Source organism: Propithecus coquereli, unplaced genomic scaffold, assembly GCF_000956105.1.
Source record: "Propithecus coquereli isolate 6110/MARCELLA unplaced genomic scaffold, Pcoq_1.0 Scaffold575, whole genome shotgun sequence".
NCBI classification, from domain to species: Eukaryota; Metazoa; Chordata; class Mammalia; order Primates; family Indriidae; genus Propithecus; species Propithecus coquereli.
This window is the reverse complement of record NW_012151674.1, coordinates 647,830-653,887: the sequence shown is the minus strand read 5'-3', so window position 1 is coordinate 653,887 and position 6,058 is coordinate 647,830.

Sequence of the window (6,058 nt, the reverse complement as noted above, 5' to 3'; positions counted from 1 at the left end):
TGCTGTATGCATGAATTCCCTGTAGAGAGAAAATACGCATCACTTGTTCTTTAAGAATCACATAAGAAATGTTAAATAGTTGGTCATGGAAGTTTGGAGCAACTGTCCTTTTGGTTTCCCTTTTTATGAACTTAGGTGGAAGAGTTGCCCATAGATAATGGGGTAAGAAGCATGACCTAGAGAATTTGAACCTGACTGTATTTGGGAGAGAGTTGCTTATTTGATGACCACTAAGTCTGTACCTCTGTGAATACAGGGGTCATATATTATACCCGTCTGTCTTATTCATTTGTATATCCCCACTGTCTAATACAGTGCTTGCTGTGCAATATGTGACCAAATATTTTTGAATGAAATATTGAATATTGAATGGACTGGATGAGCAATAATAGCTAGCTTTGTAAGTACATGAAATGTATTTCTAGGCCCACGCCATTTCCTTCTTTTCTTTTTAATTAATGCTTGCCTGAAGGTACAATCATAGAGAACATTTTACTCTGGCGACCAGTACTATAAATGTGGGCTATGTGTTTCAATTCAATTTTAAGTTTCAAACTGATTCTTTTTAGATTCCGAGCCTGTTATAATTTTCTCAACCGCTATAAGTCAAAAAAGAATGGCTCTGGGGCTTTATTATACGGAGTATTTTTTCATCGCAGTGCACTAAGCAGTGAACTAGAAACACAAAGACTATGAATTCTAATTTTCATACTCTCACGAACTCGCTGTGTGACCTTGGGCAAGTCACTTACCTCTAGTTGACTGCGTGAGTCCTCATCTATGAAACCTCCAGAGCTCAATCTTGATGAAGCGGGGCTAAAGACTTGCAGAGATCCTAATTTCTCACCTCACCCAGGACGTGCTCTGAAAATGACATTTTAAGATGCATCCTATTCCTTTTGCTTCCAACAAATCATTTCCCCCTTATCTAAGCCCCTCCTCTGCCTCATTAAGGATGAAGGTTCAATGAACAGGCTCTTGTTCTCTTCTAGCACATTAGCAGAGGCCACTCAATGTTAATTACCGCCACATGGGATTATCGGTCTTCTCAGCCCGATTTTTCTGACTTGATCGCCTCATTGACTGCCTCAGCTAACCAAAGGTTGAATAGTTCCTTAGAGATAAGGTATGATTTGGGGACAGTGTAGAGGGAGCAAGCTGGAAAGAGAGAAATTAACACTGTACTTTCCGGGCATTCAATGGACCTAAAGCGTCTTTACAACTTAAAATAAAAAGCAGAATTATATTAATACTTGGTTTTATAGACACTATCAGATATTTCAACTATGAGAGTATGACTAAAGGAAAAGGATGACTTAATATCTAACCTGGTTGTGATTATCTTGAGCGTAGCTCTAGTGTTATTGTAATAAACTTGCTCAGGTTTAATATTTAGAGGGATGTTTGATCCACAAATGAATTAAAAGTGTTTTGTGGGGGTTAGAACCAATTAATAGAAGATTAAAACAAAAGCAGTTTAAACTAACCTCCTTAAAGATAGCACAAATTGTAAAAGAAATGCAATGATTCTCTTAGAAGTTTTTGATTTCTTTAGTCCTCATTTGGAACTACTTGGCCAATAGGGAATTGGCTAAGATTTGGGAACTTATCTCTGATTTGTCAGGGCATGCAAGTTCCAGGCATTAAAGGAGACTGAGATTTGCATATATATTTTCTGGTTTCGAATTCAGAAAATATCCCAGAACCTCTTCTCTGTGTATGTGTAATCACCCTTTTCCTTTGTCATAAAAGATCAGACCTGGAGGTCAGAGCCTCTTAGGGGCCACTACAAAAGGCGGCAACCCTGACCTCACCTCCTGCCTCATTTGGGATCCCTGTCAGCTCTCTTACAAGTACCCTGAAGACAGAGGGGCCAAACATGGGAGAATAATGGCTGTTTCTAGTTCTTCGGATAGAATTATTGGGTTAAAGGTGGTGTTAAGAATAAAGTGCACACAATAAATAAACTGCCTGTCATCAGACATACTTTAAGTTGACGACAAGTAATTCTTGGTTGTTCGGTTGTTGAAGGTTGCCCAGGACTTTTGTTTTTTGGGAATTTTATTTTTTTTTTTGGGGTTTCGTTTTCCCTTTTTGGAGGGCGGGGTTGTTTTTGTTTTTTTTTAACCCTTTGAGGGATTTTAAAAGTTTTTCCAAGGGCTTTATTTTGTTCTTATTATTTCCACTTTCTTAACCTTTATTGGCAAAGTTCCCCCCCGTTTATCCCCCTTTTGGTTTTGGTTTTTTTTTGCTTGGCCCCCATTAAACCCTTGGCCAGGGAAATTGGTTGGCTTAGGGGGCTTTCGGGGAATTTTTTTTGATTTGAATTTTTATTAGGCTTTTTGCTGTGTCTCCTATTTTGTGATATATGTGTATGTGGGGTGTGTGTGTGTGAGAGAGAGCGCACGTGTGTGTTTATTTATCAGGACTCGTAGAGCCCTGACGGCTGTGTTGCCAGTTCCAGGCTCTGCAGCTCTTTGTACACTTGTCTCAGCACCACCCACTCTGTTGGGTTTGCTCGTACTCAGCCGGCATCCTTTTCCAAATCCCCAGCCCTTGGTGCTGAAAGATACTTTAGTCTATTCTACAGGCACCTAAGCCCAAACTTTAAAATATGCACCTGAAAATGCCTTTTCGGTTATTACCGGGACACAGATAGCAAATTGAGTCTCAAGTGTCATGGACACATAATGAGAGGAACTGAGGCACCTGTTGGATCTTAGTTCTTTGATAAATGGTAGAGTAGATAGCTCTCAAAGTCTCCTTCCCCAAGATAAGAGTAAATAGCAGGATGCTTCTCAGAGAAGTGAAATTTTACAGTCCCCCTCGAAGTACTTAAAAAAGGGAACATGTCCACTCCCAAGAACCCTGCTTATGATGGGGTGGACAACCTCTCTGGGGAGAAAAGCCCTTCCCACTCTCCTCCTCACAAAAAGCTTTGTGTCACCCTTACACCCCCTCCCCACCACCCCCTGCCTTTTGTTCTTGTGGCCACTGGGATGCCAGTGCTCTGCCTTTGCTTCCATTTCCCCTTCTTGGGCTGGAGATCTAGACAGAGGGCAGCCACGTGCCCCTGTTACCTTGGCCAGTCCTCCTTTTGTAGATGGATAAAAGCACAATGTCCAGGTAACGTAAGTGTGGATTGTTCACGCAGAGCCAGTTTCTAAACTGCTGTTCTAGGTTGGGATTTGGACCTTGATATATTGTTCTGATGCCCATGACAATGCCGATCACACAATTCATAAAGAGTTGGAACAGTTAAGTGGTTAGGGATGTGGGCTCTGTAGCTGTACTGCCTGCGTTCGAATCCCACCTCTGCCATTACTGGCTGTGTGAGCTTAGACAAGTTCATTAACTTCACTGTGTTTCAGTTTTTTCTCATTAGTATCTGCCTTATAGCGTCATTGTGAGGAATGAATAACTTAATCCACATAAAGAGTTTAGAATAGTACCTGGCTCATAGTAAGTGTGGACTTCTAAACGGGCCCCGAGTAAATATGGAAAGGATATGCAAGTGATTATAAAGAGATGAAAGCTACTTCATCTTAGAGGTTATTTATGTACTTTAAAGGATGAAAAGTATGTCAGGAAGGGAGAAGAAAAGCTGGACAAAATGCGAAAGGGAATGAGGATGGTTTGAAACCTCCAGTAGATAAAGGTTTAGGGAATTGTTATTGAAACTCTAGAATTAGAAGATAAAATTCCGAGTGTGTCAGTGAAGGCTCAGATGAGAAAAGTGGGTGCTTTCTAAATGATCTGAGAGAGTCCCTGGTTGTCACTTTAAGGATATAAACAGTCTCAAGGTCATTGGAAAATGTGTAGTCCATTAAAGTCCTCAGCTTCCCTCCAGCCTAGGAGAGGTACAAAAGGCTCCTGCCTATTTTAGACTTTGCTGAATTTCATTTCTCCAGGCACTTCCTGCAGGGACACATCTGAAGGTCAGTTCCCGCATGCATGTTGTTCATTCTTGCAGCAGAGAATGTAGCAGTGATGTAAAGAGGGGTCCTACGGTGACCTTTCCAGTGGGTGTGGTGCCTTGGAGCTTTGTCTCGGAGGCAGCAAATCCTGTGTGCCTCTTGGCTCTAGAAAGCTAATGGGACCTGGATTTAGAATTAGCCTGAATTAATGCAGCTTTAATAGTACCTGATGGAGATTAGGATATCACCCATGGTTTAAGAAGTAGGTTCTGAAATCCTGCTGAGTAGATGTCTAACGAGCACTTGATGAGTTCTCTCAAAGTGCATTCTTACAATGGTAGGAAAATAATGAATAACCAGTGCCTCAAGCACTGCCATTAAATTGTGTTTTCTTGGGTTCCTTTTATTTTTTTCATCACCAATTGTGTGCATTGTGCACTAGGAAAATCTCTGTGTTTATATACTCATATATCCTGTATCATTCCTGATTTTGTTTATATTAACAGCACTCCATTGTTTTCTGATTTCAAGTGTCCGTGCTCTTAGATATCTATATACACACACATATATAAAAATATTTGCAATTATCTTTTCAGTATCTTACAATGTAGTTTGTTATGTTTTGAATTTGGTCCATACGTATACCTGTTTGCTTGGTTTTAAATCTTGGTCTCACAGGTATCACTCACGTTTGACATGCACAGGCACCTGCAGGAGATTGCATAGAGCTCTCATTTATCACTATCTAATATCAACTCAAGTGCCGCTGGCATCCATGGATGGCATTATTTTAGGAGCTGATGTGCTGATTTACATTAATCTCTTGCTGTTGACTCATTTATGTATTTTCCTAATGTGTGAGTGTTTGTGACTTCAGAATTTTCCCAACCCCTTCCCTCCCCTCTTTTTATCCAAAGAAATCCTTCTGAATTAAGTGAGTTAAGGAATAAGAACTGTAGAAAGCCTTTCTTATAATGTACATATCAGACTTTTGAAACATGATAAAGGTAGCCCCATTTTCTTTCACTAAAAACTAATTGTGTAGACAGAGGTGTATTTATTGGTCCCTTTCATATACAGTATTTACCTTAGAGCATCCCTGATGGTGACATGGCACATAGACTGCATTGCTAGAGGGCAGGGTCTTGTAGCCTGTGGGCTGGCTAGAGTGTTTTGGGTAGTAAGTCAGCATTCACGGCATTGGCATTATCCCTTTGCCTACATTAGATGTCAAGGAGTTAATTCCTGATCGTTTAGATTGCAGGCCTCTGAACTGAAATGGGTATAAACTAGGTGATGATCTCAATTTTAATGAGCTTCAGCCAGAAAATTGGGCCTGGTCTCTCTGTCTCTCTCCTTTTCTCTGTTTGTCTTTCTGCCCATTGGAGAAGAAGCACAGTCTTTTAAGGTCAGAGACTTGAACTCTTTGGGTGAGGGGCAGATTTATTTCCAAGGCCAGGGGAGGTTTGATTGTGGACTCTGCCTTTTGTGTCTCAGTGGTGAGAAATTCTTCTTCGCTCAAGTAATACCTTTTACACTAAAGCCCCTGGCCAGGCTCCATGTGCTTGGCCCTTTGTCCCCTGGACGCGACTCTAATTCACTTTTTAAGCTGCATCGCCCCTGCATGCTGGAAGGCAGATGATCTCAGCCTGGCACACACAGAAGCCTCTCTCCTCTCCTGGCCCAGCTCTTCCTTCCTCCAGGCGGGGCCGGGCACAGATGTGTGCTAATGAGAGCTTCTCTTTGTTTACAGGGTTTGGGATGCTCTGACAGACAATTACATCCCTTCACTCTCGGAAGACTGGAGGGACCCAAACATCGAGGCTCTGAATGGCAACAGCTCTGACACTGAGGTACCTCTCTGGGGCCCCCTGTTTAGTAGGGCTTGAGAAGATGTGGCATCCAGTTAGAAAAACATTCAGTAACTCAACAGTCTTCTGTATAATGTAATGAATGACACTCAGCAGCAGCTCAAAATCACTGCTGAGAAGGTAGTTGTGCAGGAGGGTGAAAAATAAGGTCAGGGGACATCCAGCATGTCTGAGGTGATTGGAATGGTTACCTGTAAAAAGTGTAAATGCAGATAACTTCTCTTTCAAAGTGTGTGTTACGACATGCAAAATAAGGTGGTCTGAAATAAG